The sequence below is a fragment of the Excalfactoria chinensis genome, chromosome 18 (genome assembly GCF_039878825.1).
Source record: "Excalfactoria chinensis isolate bCotChi1 chromosome 18, bCotChi1.hap2, whole genome shotgun sequence".
NCBI lineage: Eukaryota > Metazoa > Chordata > Aves > Galliformes > Phasianidae > Excalfactoria > Excalfactoria chinensis.
This window is the reverse complement of record NC_092842.1, coordinates 4,678,533-4,696,783: the sequence shown is the minus strand read 5'-3', so window position 1 is coordinate 4,696,783 and position 18,251 is coordinate 4,678,533. Positions and strand designations below refer to the sequence as shown.

The following is an 18,251-nucleotide window of genomic DNA, read 5'->3' as shown; positions in this document are numbered from 1 at the left end:
ATAAAGCCTAAAATTAATTCCCTTTATTGTTCCACGCACCCAAGCTTGTGTGATCCCTACAAACTTCATCCTTCTGCGCTTCCTCATTTGTGTCACAGCAAGCCAGACCGTAAATGCTTCAGAGCAAGAGCTCTCTGCACTTACTGCATGCCATGAAATTAGCTAGCGATACAGAAATAAAAGCCACATTGGCAGTGTCACACTAAACGCTGCTACTCTTAGTGCTAACATCCATTAATCCCTTTAATGTTTGTTGTATTTGCATCTTAAGAGTAAAATCTGTCATGAAAAGCATGCAGACTTCTGGACTATGGAGTGACTGATGCAATCTTCAGCTCTTGTCTCTCTGCTGCAGAATGGCAGAACAGTTTTGCTTTGCCATTCAGAGCACAATGCCTTCCCTTTCCTCTCCTTTCAGTCCCCTTTGGCACAGGCAGCTCAGCCCCAAGCATCACCTGTCCCCAGGCAGCCCCAACCTGCACTGCTTTGACATCTCCTTGTATAAGGAGGCAACTGAACGCAGCCCTCCAGATGTGGCTTTGCCAGCTCCAGAGACAGAAATAACCACTCCTTTTGACCTGCTGGCTATGTTCTTGCTAATGCAACCCAGTACGCCATCAGCCCTTATTGTTTATGCTCATACAAGAGCGTAAGCCTCTTTAGCCAACTGCTTTAATGTCTGAGCTTCTTCTAAGAGGCTATTTTATTCACCCTGTTCTTAAAGCTATGCAACATTTGAGGACAGCCTTATCCAAATGAGTGATCACATCCACATACAAGACAGCAGCAGTGAAAGGACTGGGCTCCATGAGCAGAAAGTGAGTTCTGGCGTAGTCCCACCCCACTAACAGCTGGAGCCAATTTTCTTGTGATACCATGAAAAACAGCTTGAGTGCTCGTCACCCATTTAAAAGCAAAGCTTCATTTTAAAACCCTCTTCTGAAACACAGAAAGATGATGGAGCTGAAAGGCCCAAATGCTGGGGATTTTTTCCATAGGTTCATTCAACTTGAAGTCGCGTGAATCAGAAGGAGCTCAAAACAGTGAGCAAAGGAAAGGAGCAAAGGAGAGTACCAGGAAAAGAGCAATCCTTCCCATTATGGATTACCTGTGCCTTATCTAGCTCTTCTGTAAATGCAGCTGGGAACTTCCCCACAGGTGTAAAGGAACTGAACACAAGCTGTAAAGCACTTTGCTGTCTGTGGATGCATAGAGCAACAACAAATTGATTCACATCACTTGTAAGATGCATTATTCTTACCCAGCATGAAAGTTATTTGTAATTTTGAGCATTCATGGGTCACTCTATTCTGATGAAGTCCTTCCCACAGCCACATGACACATTGTAACACCATTACCTGGTATATGACTATATGGAAATGATTGATCATAAACCTATGTTGAAATGTATGAATGACACTGTGTGTGCTACAGACCCAGCCAGGCCCTGGCACCAGCAGTGGATACATCAGGACATGCTCAGGCTGCTTTTTGCTCTGAGCCATGAACCTTTGTGCCTTCAGTGGTCTGACTCCTCCCGGCATTGCCCTGCTGCAGTCCCACTGCCCAGATGATGCTGCTGTTCTGTTTTGTGCCGACATCTCTGCCTTTCTTTCTTCAGTCCCTGCTTGGAATGCTTATGGAGGCCATTACTCCACCTCCATTTAAAGCTCTTCTCAAAGCTCAGCTGGCATGTTTACAAGAGCATCTATCACTGCTAGTTAAAACAGCGCATTAAAACCAAAACCCACTCACTATGATCTCTCTAGAGCAGGTATTCCCTCTCCTACCCCCCCAGCTGCCCTCCATCACAAACCTACCGATCAAAGGCTGCTCAAAGTGCAAAGAATCTTCCCTCCTTCAGAACCCACTCAAGCCAGCTGAGAACCAAGAGCCCAAAGCTCTCTGCCTGTACAGTGAGACATCATTGCCTCTGGCAGCTGGAAAGAAATAAACCCAGCAGGTTGCAAGGAGCACAGTGCACACCCCAACAAGACAACAAAAGGTTTTGCAGTGCAGCATGTGCATTTGTTGGTTTTGCTCCCTGATTTAACAGATGTTTGTTATCTGCAATCTTCAGGACGGAGGACTCACTGAGAAGTGGTGGGATTAGAGAAACGTGCAGCTATTTGAAATTCCTTGCAAGCAGCAGGGCAGAATCCTCCTTTTTAAGGTAGCAACAAGGCAGAGGGTACGGCTGAATTCCTGCAGAGCTGGCTGTCTTTGGGAGACCATGCAAGGACTGTGAACTCCCCAGAAAGCTGCCTGTGTCATTGGCATTTGAAGCCTGAGAGGTTAAACCAGGTCCAAAGGAGCTCTTTGAAAGTTTTTGGTCTCTCCCATTAAAAGCTTTTTGAAACATCTGCAGGCAATGAAAGAGAAGGAGGCACCTTGCAGCTCTCAGAGCTGAAAAAAAACAGAGGCTTACCTGAGGGACAGCAAACACCACAAAGCACCTTATTGTGACTGCTGAACTTTCATCACCTGGTTGGCTCATTGTAAGGGTGGGAGAGGGAATGGGCAGGGAGAGCTGCTGTGCTGGGCAGAGGACAGCAGCTGAGCAGCATGACCACGTTCAGCATCTTCTGCCAGCCTAGAGCAGAAGGCTTAAAGCCAGCACAGAGCCAGAAAAGATGCACGCTTGCAAAACATCAGAAAACAATATTCTTTTTTGCAAAGCTTCTTTGCCAAATCCTGACTCAGAATTTGAGTGGGAGCATTTCCTTTTTTATTTTTTTTTTTTTTAATTTATTTAAAGAAAATACATGGAAATGCAAAGAAAAAGATAAAAGCAGAGGTTGAACCAAGGTGTTCAAAGTTGCTGACTTCACGGGTACCTTGTGCAACCCCAACACATGGCCCAGAGCAGCCAGGAGGACCAGCACAGCCTGCTCTGCTGTGACAGCACCTAAGCAGTTAATTCCTTCCACTCAAGAGCTGAAAAATCTGCCAAGGCAGAAGACCAGGCCTTGGAGATCAAGTTACACATGAGGAGGGGGTGGAAGGGGAGAGGGAGAAAAGAAAACAAGTTCTCTGAGCACTGCACTGCGTTAGGCCAGGCAGGCCCAGGAGGGTGGGGAGGAGGCAATATTTATTCCCCCTGTGCTGTCTTGAGGCAGTGAGAGGCACCACGGACACACGTGTGCTGTTGTGACTCCAAACCTGCTATTCAAACAGCAGGAACCAGCCTGCACCGAACACATTAGCTCTGGCCAACATCAGGGACCTATTCCTAGAACCAGAGGTGTAGGTTGGGAAGGACAGGACTGAATGGGCTCTACTGGAGCCAGTGAAGCACCTCTCCTCTCACCGCACCCAACCACACCATCGTGCTGCACAGAGCTCAGGGCACAGCTCATGTAGGGACGTATCCATCAGTCCCAGCATCAATCCCACTCCATTGCTCTGAATGTCAATGCCGGTTCATCCACAGGATATATTTGTGAAGGAAACTGAAGTGCTTAAAAAGAAAACAAAACAGAAGAACCGCCTCCATCTACATTGACTTCAATGAGTGCTTATCCACTTCTAGCTACCCTCAACCTTCCTTAGGCTTATAGGTGAAATGCCCAGTGCTCCACAGCACTAATTATTCCCAGTGTAAGAAATTAAATATACACTACCAAGAAGGAAAAAGCTTCCAGTTAATTAGCAGTGATCCCCAACCAGCCCAGCGCTGTGCTGTCAGGACACAACATAAGGAGCTGGAAGAGCTGTGCTGGGACCGTGACGTAAAGGCAGGAGCGTTCTGTTCCCTGGTGAATGTGGGGGCCAACAGGCTCAGGCTCCAGCCAGAACTGAGCTATCTCACCATGGAGAAAAGCAAACTCAGACATGTACACACCTCCCTCTCCAGCTGCAGGAAGAGAAGCATCCATTTGCAGGCACTGCGGTGTGCAATGGGGTGCGGTGCAGCACGAGGCCTGCTGCTGAATCTTCACAACTGTCTGATGTGCTCTTGTTAATTCCCAGCATTCAAAAAACAACATTCAAAGAAGCATTTTAATTTGAGGGTGGTTGGTTTTGTTGTTTTTACTCGTATTTACATTCAGAGTTAGAAAATGGCATGAGATTCTGGAATGCCTCTCCATTTTCTGCTTTTCCAGGTACAAGAGTTATGCAAGAAAGCAATGAAAGATGGCCTAAAAAATGAGATCTGTGCTCCTGATCAGCCATCACCCCAAATTCTGCCTTATCCACACGGTCTGAGCCAGGCAAAATTCCTTTCTGTTCACTCCCTCCTTCCCCTACCTGTCTGTCTCTATCAGAGCCATTCACAGAGCAGACGCATCTTGTGTGGGCTGAGGTTTACAGCTGCTGGCATGAAGAAAGGCTGTAGATGCTTTCTGCCCAAATACCAGATAGGAAATAAAAGTGCACAAATCCAATTGAATAGCAAGTTGCCATGCTGTCAGCTTCCAACCTGCTCCATGCCAAGGGAGGGTTCGGGTTGGATATTAGGTAAATGTTCTTCTCAGAGTGATAACAGCTGCCCAGGGAGTGCTGGGGTCACCGTCCCTGGAGGTGTCCCATAGCTGTGGGGCTGTGGCACTGAGGGATGTATCAGTGGGCACGGTGGGCTGGGGTTGGACTTGGGGGATCTGAGAGGTCTTTTCCAACCTTAATGACTCCACAGTTCTGGGAACAGGGATGCTATGCCTGAGCCAACCAGAGGTGGGAAGGAGGAGAGCAGGCCAGCTGGGCTCTGGTGGGCCACACGTCCCCAATTCCTCCCCACTCGGTTCAGCTCAGCCTGAGTCCTGCTCCTGGAACACAGTCTGGGGATTTGCAGATGGTGAAAGAGCTGCAGTGTTCCCTAATCCTCTGGCGATGTGCATGTTAGTTAGGGTGCCAGCAGAGCCTCACAAACTTAATCTCAAAGCAGGAGGAGGTTTGGGCAAAGAAACAGATGAGAAATCTGCGACAGCTCTGGAGTTGAGAGGGGACGAAGGCAATGCATCGCCCATAACATGTGCGTGAGGCACAATATACTGCACAGGGAGTGCTCAGCTGTGCAGTGCTGCAGTTATCAGATCCAGAAACACAGAGAGGAAAAGCCCCCCAGATTATGTGAGCTCTCATCTTGTAATTACACCTGGAGCTCCGGATAAAGGATGTCACCACGTTGCTGGGAGGATTAGCAGGTTATCATTTTGCAAAGAGCTGATAATAGCTTGGTTCGCTTTTGCTTCGTGTCAAACCCTCACATTTGATCTGGCTTTTAAGATGAAAAATGTTTTAGGAAAAAAAAAAAAATTAAGGGGAAATTATCCATTCAGCTTAAACATCCACTCATGGAGTAGATGCAGCACAGCTGTATTCCCACAGACTTCCCTGTAACTGCAGGCAAAGCTATTATCCTGCTTGTGCCTCCACTTTCTATGAGGGTCAAAGGTCCTGGTGCCACCTGCCTTCAGGACAAACCACCCAGCACACAGCAGGGCCCAGCCCCCAGACGGGCTTCCCCAAACTCACAAAGGAATGTTTCATTGGCATCCAGGAGAAAGGTTTCCTATGTCAGAACACCCAGGAGCCATCACACCCAGCTGCACCACATCAAGGTGCTGGGGCTCCCCCAGGTCTCCAGCGGAGCAGAACAAGTGAAATTCAGTGAGCTCTGCAGCACAACGTGCCCCAAACCACCTCAGTGAGAAACCTGCACCAAGACCTGCAACTGGACCAGGCTAAAGCTTCTGGCAGTGCCCATTAGCAGCAACTGTGTTTTCTGGAGGTGCCTCCCTCCAGCCTCTTGTAGCATCGCAAGAAAAAGCAAACATGAACAGCACTGAGGAACAGCCCATTCTGAAACCACTTCCAGGAACAGGGATTGTTTGAACAAAATCCATTAAGTGAAACCATCTGTATTAAGGGTCAAACGCCATCTGAGGCTGACTGTACAAAACTAGCCATTTTACAGCATTCGGGCTATTATCTCTTCATGGTTTTTTCTTGAACACGATCGATCAGTGGCACGGGGGTGTTATTGGGGGGTAGGAATTAACCCCGCAGCTCCAGAGCCCTGAGTGCTATAAGGGAAGGCTGCAGTCAGAGCTGTGCCCCAAGGAGGCTCCATGGCACAGGGCTGCGGGTGGCTCCTCCCCAGCTGCGTCACTCAGAGCCAGCCAGGCGGACGCACTGCATCCCAAGGGATGCTTCTTCCACGCTGCTTGCTGGCAGGAGGGAGGTGATAGAAAAGGGTTGAGGAAGGGAAAAGGACGATTGGAAGTGGTAATGGTGATAAAAGCCTGTTTTAACCTGTTTCACCGGGGGAGTTTAGTGATGGAATACAAGAGGACTCAAAGATGGTGGCCGCTGCTAGTGATAATAAACAAGAACACGGGTGCAACCAGCTCATGGCAAGAGGATGTAACTGGATGATCTTCCAGGTCCCTTCCAACCAGAGCCACTCTGTGGTTCCGTGGTGCAAAGCTCCAATGTTCCACATTTACACCAAGTCTGCAAACAGCCACCTGGCGCCGTTTCAAACACACGCTGATCCCCTCCCACCCCAAAGGATTCGCGCAGCCCTCATCCAGCTTATCTAAAGCCTGCTTGAATTGGAGCAAAAGGAATGGCAGGAGATCCTGGGTACTGAGCTGCTCCAGCACTTGGTCAGACATGAACCACGAGCTGGTACCAATGTACAAGGAGGGCAGTGTGCCACACAGGGGAACCTGCCCACGGCAACACAACCCCATCTGAGTACAACCTCGGTCACTGATAAAACCGGGTCTGATAAAACTCCAATCAACTGCACAAGTATTTCCGAATGTATCACTGGTGAAGTCAGACTGTAATCACACACTGCAGCTGCAAAGGCAAAAATAAATAAATAAATCAATAAATCATTAACCTTTTTTTCTTTTTTTTCCCTCTAGAAACCAAGCAGATGGTGACGATGGAAAGGAAAACTGCAATCCTTTTGTTTTCAACAGAACTGCCAGCAAAAAGGCCCAAAAAACAGCTTTTTTTTCTCTTTAAACATATATATATATATATTTTTGAGCATCTACATGCCAACGTGCTTCATGGCTGGCAGCTTTTTAAGCAGACAAATATTCAATGGAGTCAACATAAATGCAAATAGCAGCTACCGAAAGTCAAATTGCCCAGCTATGATGTAATGAAATAGCTTTGCTTTATGGGAATGAGGTCACGGGTCTGAAATATGCCTTAGGAGTCAAGAAAAAAAACCACCTCTTTCACCAGTTGCAAAATGGTAATGCAATTACTCGCCTAACTCAAAGATTTTATAGATATTTAAATTCAACTCCGAAGATATGAGTCATTAATTTGCATAAGCTTTGCTGAGAAGCAGACTGTTCTTCAATCACAATGAACTAACGGAGCTCTCGTGGCCTGAATATTAGCTAAAGCTAAACCGTAACACTCAAGTGTGAGTACATCACAGTCACAAAACGCTTCTATATTCCTGATGGTGAAGTGTCAAAACAGCCCACAGACACAGAGGAATGCACTGATCAATAAGACCACAGTGGAAGCAAAGCCAAGGGATGGGCATTCCAAGGGTAAGGCAGCAGGTGGAGGGGATGTGGCTGCTGGGTGAGGAACCCCCTCATAGACATTACCAGGGTTTGCATCACCCAGCCATGGGCAAGTACTGAGAGCAGGATGAGCTGTCATTTAGTTATGCAGAGCAGAACATGCCCAGTCCATAGAGGGCATTTCTTCAAGCTTTTGCTTGTATTTTCTACTAGCTTTACCAGGAAGCATGGTCTCACTTTGCTCCATACAGGAGGATGTTTTGTAAATATATATTAGGGATCCAACAGAGAGTTTATGAAGCCCAAAACCTTATCTTAACTTCACTGTGCTGTCCCTCTGCGGAGCTTTTTTTTCCCCTCCAGAAATACAAACTCATCTGTGGTTTGGAGGCCCCCGAATAGCACAGTGGTTGGCATCACAAAGTTTTCAACTCAAACCACCACAACACCAACAGCATCACAACAGATCTGTGTTATTTCACCTGCGAGAAGAACAGAAAACGTTTCAAGGGCAGAATCACTGAATCACTGAGGTTGGAAATGACCTCTATGATCATCACCTCTCATCCTATTGCTGCTTCTGGGGAGCAGAGGCCAACCCCACCTCACCACAACCTGTCAGGGATTGTAGGGAGCAGGAAGATCTTCCCTGGGCCTCTTCTCCATGCAGAGCATGCATGCAGCTCCATTGCTCTTCTTTGTGCTCTAGGGCCTCAGTGTCCTTCTTGCAGTGAGGGGCCCAAGCAGCAAAACCTCCATTGCTGATGGCACTGGGAGCAGTGAGAGCTCCCACCACCTGCACCTTGCAACCCCCCCACAGCGGGGTTCCTTCCTGGGATGGGCTCCTCTCAGGTATACAGCACAGCTCTGAACTGCAGGACCCCCCACACAAGGATGTGTGCAGTGTCTGTGCCAGGGGCTGCCCTCTCCATTCCTTCCTGCCCCTCCCAATAAGTTATTCGTTAACGTACCAAAACATGCACAGCAATGAGGAATTCATGGAGATTCCCTAAATACCAAAATTCTGAGTATAATGGCAAGCAGAGTTAGCTGAACGCCCTCCTCCAGCTCCACACCCTGCCCCGGGTGGATCACTGCTATAAAGCTTCACTTGTATTTACAGCAGCAAAGCCCTCCACAAACCCCTTCACCACCAGCGCCTTCCATGCGCTCAGAACATCCCCGAACCAAGCAGCAGCCACCAATGCTGCAACTTTAAATCTATCCCCGTTTCCTCTTCCAAGTTTCTGTTTGAGCCGTTACAGCTCCCTCAGGACCCCACTGACTCACTGCATTTTCAGGATGACGCAAGCATGCTCTTCTGCACAGCTTCAAAACAGGCTCCAAGGGTTTCCACTCACAAAATGACCACTAAAGATCCCTATAAATCAGGTGTTCTCACTGTGCAGCCATCATTCCTGCGATGCAGGGAGCAAGCTTCAGTTTCTTTTCTGATTGGAAATGTATTAATCACCAGTACTGTCATTCCTAGGCAATACTTCTAGGAATGCTCAAGTTTCCACCCTGAGATCCAGTGGAAAATAGTTCCCTGCTGACTGCACACCCAGCAGGGCTGGCCCGCCTCTCCTGCAGCCCAGCCAGCTCAGCACTGCCTGTATCACCTTGCTGTCCCCACGTGCCACTGGGTATCCATCTCCACCTCTTGAAGAACCCTGCCAACACAACATCTGTCCCAGCTTCCCCATATTGGTTCCCAGTTCCTTGGTTCTACCTGCAGCAAACCTGGGAAGTTAAAGAGATGTTCTGGGCGCAGTCGTGCCAACAGGTAGATACTACACAAAGACCTGAGCAGTCACAGAGTGGAAAGGTGCATGTGGAAACACGAGACTGGGAAGGTTTCTTCCATGTCTAGAGATCAAATTCCCAGTTCCTCCTGAATCCCTTCATTCAGCTTTTCTTGCTTCTCTGATGGCTGCACACAAGACAGACCCTGTACTGCACTAGCATCAGTATCTAATACTGTATACTGTATCATCAGTATACTGCTCTGTATCTGTGCTCCTTACAAAGATGGTAACAACAGCAAAACAAACCCTGGGCTCCTGACTTGGCATTGCTGTCTCGTAGCAAAGGCAGCTGAAACATTCTTTCTGCTTGCAGCTTCCCACATCTGTCTGCTCTGTGAGATGTCACTGCAACAAGACAGCTGGGAGTGACAAGAAGATGTAAAACTGAACGGCGAAGTGGAAGACAAAAAGAATCAGAGAAGGATGAAGAATGCCTGGTTTAGTCAGCAGCACTAACGCTGCTAATCAAAACTTCCAGCTGAACGTGTCCTTCCTACACAGCCTTCTTGCCCCTCTTCAAGCCAGGTCAAGCAAGAAGAATGTCTGACACAAACCTGCTTGTACTTCACTCCTTACAGCAAGCAACAGAGGAAGGCTTTGCTGGTTTGTGGACCAAGAGGTCACAGTGATGACTGTGGGGTTATCTGCAAAATGAGCTTTAATCCTTATTGTCAGTCGTACAGAAAAAGTAAAAAGCCTATAACAGCACATCATTAGCATCCCCTGTATGGACACTGGGACTTTCATACCAAACGTAACATTAACAAATGCACCTAGAGGGTAAGAATATTCCATGTGGATTATGCATGACTATTATCTTATTATCCATGAATACATATAACCATTCCTATATATAACCATTTCTTAATGGTTATTTGCAGGATCTTGGAATGATGGAATTGAGAAGCCAATCCATGATAAAAAGAGCAGATTTTCTTCAAGGATTCAAACAGTTTTAAACTGTGAGCTGAATCCCATACACATGGCATGCCTTTCCTCCCCAGTGAAACACAGGGTACATACCCTATTTCTGCAGCTCATCACTTCTAAAGTGACAGAGAAAATAAGCAAGGGGACATGAAGATACAACCCCTGCAGCGGGATAAATGCATTGCTGTAGGAAAGCAGCCAGTTTTGGGACTGCTTGCAAGCATGCTCCTTCCCATTGGAATGGATTTGCAGCCCAGGAAGCAAGGAGGCAGGGAGAACAGCCATTAGCAAAGTGTCAGGAATTATGAGTCAAGGAGGTGAGTCACCACCACATCCCCCCGGGGGTGGGATTTGGGATGAGTGCATCCAACTGCACACATTACACAACCCCAATGGAAAAGCCCTCTCAGATCCCCAGGCCCAACCCCAGCCCACCCCACTGCCATGTCCCCCAGTGCCACATCCCTGTGGTTCCAGAACTCCTTTTGGGATGGGGATTCCTCCACATCTCTAGTCAGAAGCATTGGTTATTTTACAGCCGTACAGCAGCCAATCTTTACCTTCACATTCAAAGCATGGCAGTGGCCTTCTTCATTCTACTCTTCCCATGTCACACACGACCTTGACAGCTGCCCAACAGCTTCATCTTCAGCAGAAGCTTGTCTCATGCTCAGCCTTCCCACCTGGCTAAAAACCTGTGATGCTTGTGGAAAGTATAATTGAGCCATAAGAAACCCCAGTACGATGTGCTTTTATTATTATTTTATCTAAGGCCAATCAGTGCGGCTCTGGCACTGCTGCCCAGAGAAGCAGTGGGTGCCCCATCCCTGGAGATGTCCAAGGGCAGGCTGGATGGGACCCTGAGCAGCCTGGTCTGCCAGGGGTGGTTGGAACTGAGTGATTTTTAAGGTCCCTTCCGACCCATGATTCCATAAAGAAAGGAAGAGAAATTCTGCAATCCAGATCTGAAGACAGTCAATGGCTTTTTTGCTCCAGTAGAAGCTGTGGAATTTGGCCTGCAGTGCTTTACCCAAGAAGCCATCGGATCTCATGACTCAGTGCATGCAAAGCGATGGGGGCGGTGGGAGGAAGACGCAGGGGGACGGAGCTCTCATAGTAAACATCTGAGCTGTCTGCAATAAGGGCTGTGCCATTAAAAAGAAGCTGCTGCCGGTTTTCCAGTATCTCTTCCTCTGTTTATTTCAGTTGCCATGGCTCTCACTTGAATCATCTGAACAAATTACATACACATGTCTCAGGCCACATTGTTTCCACTCCCTCCACAACTGCAGCTCGACATCCACTCACCTGGCAGCTGTTCGTGCCAGGCAACATCAGCAACACGGCCACATACAAGCAGCTTCCCTGCCATGGCTAACTGAGACCTGCACAGCAGGCCCATCGGTGTCTCAGGAAATGCAACAAAAAAGAAGAATGCAAAAAAAAAAAATGGCATCCTGCTATCCTTCCCCATGGGGGCTCAGAAGACCAGCCAGCATCATATCTGTACTTTAAGTCTTGCATGAGCAGGTGCTAAATCAGCATCTGTTGTCTCCAACAGATCTGTTCAACTGGCTGATTCCAGAGGAAGCTCAGTTCTTTGCTTGGTATCCTTCTTGTCGTCCCTACAGCCCTGGGATACTGCTGCATATCATAAAAACAAAAAGCAGCAGTGTTTTGCCTTCATCACGCGCTGCAATGAATTGAACATAACGCAAATTATCACGCCGTTTGCAGCTCACAAGACTTCACAACACCAGCAGATTGATCCCGAATTCTTCAGATTGCCGATTTGCTCCAGGACTGCATCTCCCACAAAGGGTCTCCTGGTACCAGCAGCACAAAATCAACTAGAATAACTCAATACAAGACGGGTTCATAAATGTTTCAAAAGCCAGCGTGTTGCTGTGCAGGAGCACAAAAAAGAACAAGCTGCTCGGTTTTTGTTTCTTCTGCTCTGACATTCTGGGATGAATTTTCCTGGTGTTGAGTGAAAATGGAAGATAAAAATACAGTGGAATTAAAGGATTAAACGTGCAATAAACAGAAGCCATGTTGAAGATTAAATGCATACAGTTTTGGTGGTCAAAATAAATCCCAGCACAAACATGGCAGTGGTCATCCTCTTCTCCAAATGCAAGTTGCCCAAGGCGACGGATGCATTGCGAGATGCAGCTTTTGAGAGCACAGAGCAATTCATTCAGACATTAGCATCAGCTTCCCTTGATCACAGTGGGTAGATGGAAAAGAAGGACTACAAAGTGGGACTGCAGCACCTCCGCAACTCAGACAGAAATCAGTCTTTGACAGAGTAATTGTACTTGCTGTACATGTTTGAAACCCAGATAACGGCCAGCATAGCGTTTCAAAGATACAGAGTTCTCATCCTTTTTTGTTCTTTTAACTTTAGATAGAGAATGCAGAGAATATCAGCTCTGCACTGTGCCAGGAAACTGAAATCAGGCTGTGAACAGAAAGCTCTGAAGTACCAGCAAGAGCTGTATGAGTGGCTGGGGAGGGCAGGAAAGGAGATATAAGGTGGGAGATGGGAGAGCCACAGAGCCCAGCAGCAGGCAGGCAGGCATAGTCCAAGCCCAGCTCCTGTGCCAGCACAAGAAACTGGGGTGCTAACTGCTGCTGCTTCTCACATGTCATTGGGTACAGAGCAGCTGCCTGATGGACAGAGAGGTGGCCCACAGGAAACCTGCTTAAAATGAATTTTCTTCATTTGGAAAACAGTCAGCTGATGAGCTCGCTGCCATAACAGGATCAGTGACAGCCTCCCTGACACCTGGAGTGCCTTTGTGCACATCTCTGCAGGGAGCAGGGAATGGCACAGGAGCAGCCTGTGGGTGGCTGAGAATCTGTGGGAAGGTGTCCCCCCAGGTGACAGCCCCTCTGAGCAACGCTCCAGCAGCAGGAAGCTGTCAGCAAGCTCCTTTTGTTACTCCACAAAGCAGATCACCAGCACCTGATGTCCCAGGCGGTGATTTACGGGGAGCTGACGATGTGACACTCAGAGCAAGCTGGCAAAAAGAACTGCCTATTTACAGCTGTAAGGCAGAAACGAAGTGCTTAGAAACAACTCCCTGCCTACAGAGAGGTTTGCAGAGGAGAGCACAGTGCAGGCAGTGAGCCCAAGCCCTCCTGCCAGCAGTGGTTTACTTGCTAAGGCTGTCACCACGCGGCAGTGCTATGAACAGCCGCTGTATCTGAAATGCAGCAGAACTGAGTGAAGGAAAACATTCCTTGAGGAGGAAACTTCAGCTCCTGGGAGAGCTGTTCTTTCAGCATATAAACTGATAAATTCAGTTTCTGATCCTTTCCTTAGAAGCAGAAGAATTGCTGACAACAAAGTCTGAAGGTAGTGTTTCCTATGAAACAACAGCCAGAGGCGTGCAGGAGGAGCAAAGAGAGGATGCAGCTTATTGCAAGGAGTCACAGCCTCCTGCTTTAATGTATAGCACGAATCAAAACACAGTGTTTTCCATCCAAAACCATGTGTTGCGTTTGTTTGTTTTTAAACTATTAAACTTACTGTTTTCCCAAAGCACTAAAAAAAAACATCATCTCTTGGAACACGTATCTACAGAAAACATCTTCTGCTGCTCTATCTATCCAGCAGGCTCTGCCCCTCAGCACACAGAGCTGACAGCAGAGGCACCAGCATCCCCTCCAGGTTCCCCAGCTGCTGTGGGAACACAGATGTGTGGGTTACATCTCATACCTGGAAACTGCCATCTGCAATGCAACAACAGAGCTCATGCTCCAGTTTCTCTCTTTGATTCCTTATAGACTTAATATATTTGACACTGTTGATTTCTCTGTGTGTAACTGAAGGGGAGGGATATTTCAAGGAGTCGATAGGATCGATGGCAGTCACAGCCAACCCGTGTGGGTCAGGGCTGCTGCTGACCAGATGGAACTTTTAGGAGTCAATTGGAAATAGTGACTTTCTTACCTGCCTCCCAGACCACAGCCGGTGTTTATTTAGCTCTATAAGGTTCTCTCCTCAATCAGCAAAACTGCCAGCCTTTGAGAAGCTGCACACCACGATGGGAAGAGCTCCATCAGTGCCCCCAAAGGACATCACCTATGGCAGCTCCCACAGTGCCTCCCAAGGACATGGTAGTGACCACAAAGGACATCAACTATGGGGATGCCCACAGTGCCCCCAGGGGGTATCCTTTGCAGCAGTGCCCTCAGAGAAGCAGGATCCCTGTGCATATTTGCCCCAAGCAAGCACACAGGGCACATCCCAGACTGTCAAAGCCCAGGCTGCAGGCAGCTGTGTGTGCTGGGAACCTCCTCTTGTTCCGCACAGACCATGGAACATGGGAATAATTTCACTTACTAATTGCTCTGCTCTAGATTACAATAGCAACGCGAAGGAAACAGCTGCCAGCCACTCCTGAAATAACCAATCATTTCCACCAGCCTCCTCATCTCTCTCTCTCTCAAAAAAAAATCCCTTTGCCATAGCAAACAGAGCTGGAAGCTTTACAGCTCCTGGAGGAAATCTTGTGTCGCGCCCAGAGACCTTTAGAAAAGCTCTGGCAGCAAAATAAATTATTTACGGCACTATTTCTGACAATACAATCTCCATAAATGATACAAGATTGAAGGGTTTAAAAATGAGTGCTTGTGGCATGGGGCCCGAGCGCGTGTCTAATAGAAATATTGATTAACTCCATTTCCACAGGCTCCGTAAGCAGGCTGACAGAAAGGAAAACTGCGGGTACATCTATTTTTTTCCTCTTTGCTGTAGGGTAGGACGGCACAAATCACTTCACCCCATTCAAACTCAGCCCCTTTAACGCAGTTTGGGATATTTAAGGAGAAAATAATTCCACAAAACAATCCGTGCGCTCTCCTCCCTGATGCTAATTCACAGTTGACTTTGTTTCCCCATTCCCCACAATAACTCAGTGGCTGCAGGCTCCTGGCTCCCAGCAAGGCTTCTGCTGCTGCCTCGGGTTTCCCAGTTGGGCTGAGTGATGTGCAGAGGTCTAAGGACTCACTGGGGTCACCCAGAGAGGAATCTCATTGCCAGCACACAGCTCCACATGTCTGCAGCCCCCAGGACTCCACTCCAAGCACCATCCATGGATACCAAACCTGTTCTCAGCTCTTCAAACATGCCCCACGTGCTTGGCAAGAGGCACTTCTTCCATTCAGAGTTTGAAGTAATTCTGCTTCGCACACACAAACTGCTGCTCACCATTAGGAAATATAGTGGAAACCCTTAACATGCAGTTTTCCACTTTCCAGCAGCAGAATTTTCAAACATATTTCAGCACGCAATTCAAAAGAAAGGAAGCTCCAGGGATGGTTTCAATAGAGTCTGCCCCACATATTTTGTTTAAGGAAGTATTTCCCTTTTGGCTAGATTCTGATGGGTAAAACATGGCAGGCAATCCACAATGACTTTCCATCCTTAATGCCTCTATGACCACCAGCCTCCAGTTAGCCCCAGTATGGACTTCCCATGCAGCCAAGGACAAGGCGCTGCACTTCTCAATGCTTCGGCTCCAGCAAAGCCACAGGGAAGATAAGGGATGGAGCACTGAGCATTCCCCTTCAGTTCCAGCAGGAAAAACAGAGCTCAGAAGAGCCTTTGGACTGGTTGGAGGGGGCCCTGATCTGTGGGGTTTTGCTGTTTTGCTCTCACCAAGCAGAACACAACAACTGAAAGAGCAATTTACCTCCCCTGAGCCACCACAAACATGCTCGACATAAAGCCCCATGGAACTCCGACATGACAAAAGCAAAGGCTGTAAACACAGCATTGACACTTAGAAATGAACAACGACACTCTGGAGAAAAGGAATTTTGCTGTAATCCAGCACTCACTGACACTTGTAGGGGGCATGAGTGCTAACACACATCCTCCAAGCACCTCTCACTGACACACCACTGCTCCCCTCAGCCCAGCACACCTCCTGCCATCTGCACTTACACCTCTGCCATGTCAAAACCTCTCCCTTTGGCTTCCTGGCTTCCCATATTCATGCCCTGATGTTCCTCAGCTCCTCTCCTTTCCTGTCCTAGAGGAATTCATGCTGCTGTACTCCCAAGTTCCAACCCCCTAAGCCCACCCTCTCTCAATGCCCTGTGGTTCCAAAGCACATCCTCAGCCATCCTGCTCCTGCCTCACACCCACATCACCTCAGCTGCCATTTCTTCTTCTTTAAATTCTCCTATTCAAAACTTTCTCCCGGTGTCCTAACCTCCTAATGGACATCCCCAATTAAACTTTAATTACGCCTCGCACAAACAGCTGTTCTCAGACCGATCATCACCCTGCAAGACAACCCACGGCAAGAGGTCTGACCCGTTCAGCATTTCACTGCAACCCCAAGATCACACGGAGACGCAGAACCCATTATCTGACGCTTAACTCCAGCATTATTGATTTCTTTTTCTCTTTAGCTTAAATTACTTTGGAAGAGGTTGCCGTACCCTCACAAGGACAAACACCTTCACACAGTGAGGTTACACCAACCCAAAGCCTGCATGCAGCAGCAGCCAGGCCAGGGGCGGTGGACAGCCGAGCTATGCCAGGAATGAGCCCAGGAACGCGCCGGGGTCATGGTGCAGCTCCAGCACCACCATGTGCAGCTCATTGCAGCCCTCAGTGCCTGCACCAGGGCTCTCCCCGGGCCTGGGAACCGCGCCGTGGGCGATGACCTGCACCCACTGCTTCTCCATCCTGCTTAGCATACGCCAAGCACAATGAGATGCATTAAGGAGAGTCTGTGCTGTGCCCAGTGCATGATGTGATTGGCAGAACTACTTTTCCTCTCATTCTGCTGATAGCATGCAATTCTGTTCATCCTTTTAGCCTTAGCCAAATATTTATGTCAAGCTGGGAAAAAATGCCAGGCGCAGACCAGTGGGCAGAGGGAAGGGAATCTAAAGGAGGCTGTAAACCAGTGTCAATGCACAACTCACTTCTGCCCATTCACATTCAGATTAACAACAAGGTCACGGCATCACCCATTCCTTTTTTTAATTAATCTCCAGCAGGTACAACAGCAGAGGACCAAGCTATTAACTAATCAATAAAGCCAGGCACTAATTCCATGCCCACAACACAAACGTTGATGGGGTTATATAGAATCCCAACTACCTGGTAGCAGGGGGCAGATGGACCCTCCAGCATTAATGAGGCCAGGGCCTGAGCACCGCATTTGATTTTCAGTCACATCACTGCTCCCAGGCAGGAATCTAGCACGTACATCACTGTACCACTTACCTAGCTCTGCCTGAATGGGGAAATTCATTATTCACTTAAAATTAAGTAACAGCCACAGGGCCCAGCGAGCAGCAGAGTGCCCCAGCACTGAAGACAGAGCCGACGCAGATGAGGAACAGCTTCTGCCTTATGCCGACGTCTCAATATCATAACTCTTAGGTTAAGAATATACCATCATTTTCTGAAGGGATTTGAAAGCAGAAACAAAGACATAAATCATTTTCTAATTGCTCAGCGGTGAACAAAGGCAGAAACCGACCTGCTGCACCTCAACTTCTCCAAAGGGACACGTGGATAAATGGGACTGCTGGAGGCCTAATGCTGGCAACCCATCCCAGGGAGCACAGAGGGATGTGTGCCTGTATGCTGCCTTTCTGCAGGGCTGTAAGCAATGAAAAGGACACGTATGATAAGAAAGATTCCTGGTGGTTCTGGCACAGCGATTATTTGCTCTATGAGATGCTGTGGGAAAAGTCTGGATACATTTGAATGTGGCATATTGCTGGCACCAGCTCAAAGAGAGGCAAATATCAAATGGCTCTAATTCAAACAGTAGACAAGGCCCACAAGCAGTTACTAAGCCACATGTTACGGACGTATGGGAAAAAGAATGACATTTCTTTACATTTCTTGCACTATACATGAAGATATGTAATGGAAGCCCACAGAGACATCTAGAACTACCCTGTCCTCAGGCCGGGGGTATAATTGTTACAGCTGAAAAACTCAACTGGCTGTTGTCAGGAACCA

General features: G+C 47.9%; 1 protein-coding gene across 1 annotated transcript in view; it reads right to left on the bottom strand.

Moving 5' to 3' along the window:
* The window catches only part of ABL1 (ABL proto-oncogene 1, non-receptor tyrosine kinase), a 60,525-nt gene that overhangs the window by 29,789 nt on the left and 12,485 nt on the right, over nt 1-18,251 (bottom strand). The window lies entirely within an intron of this gene.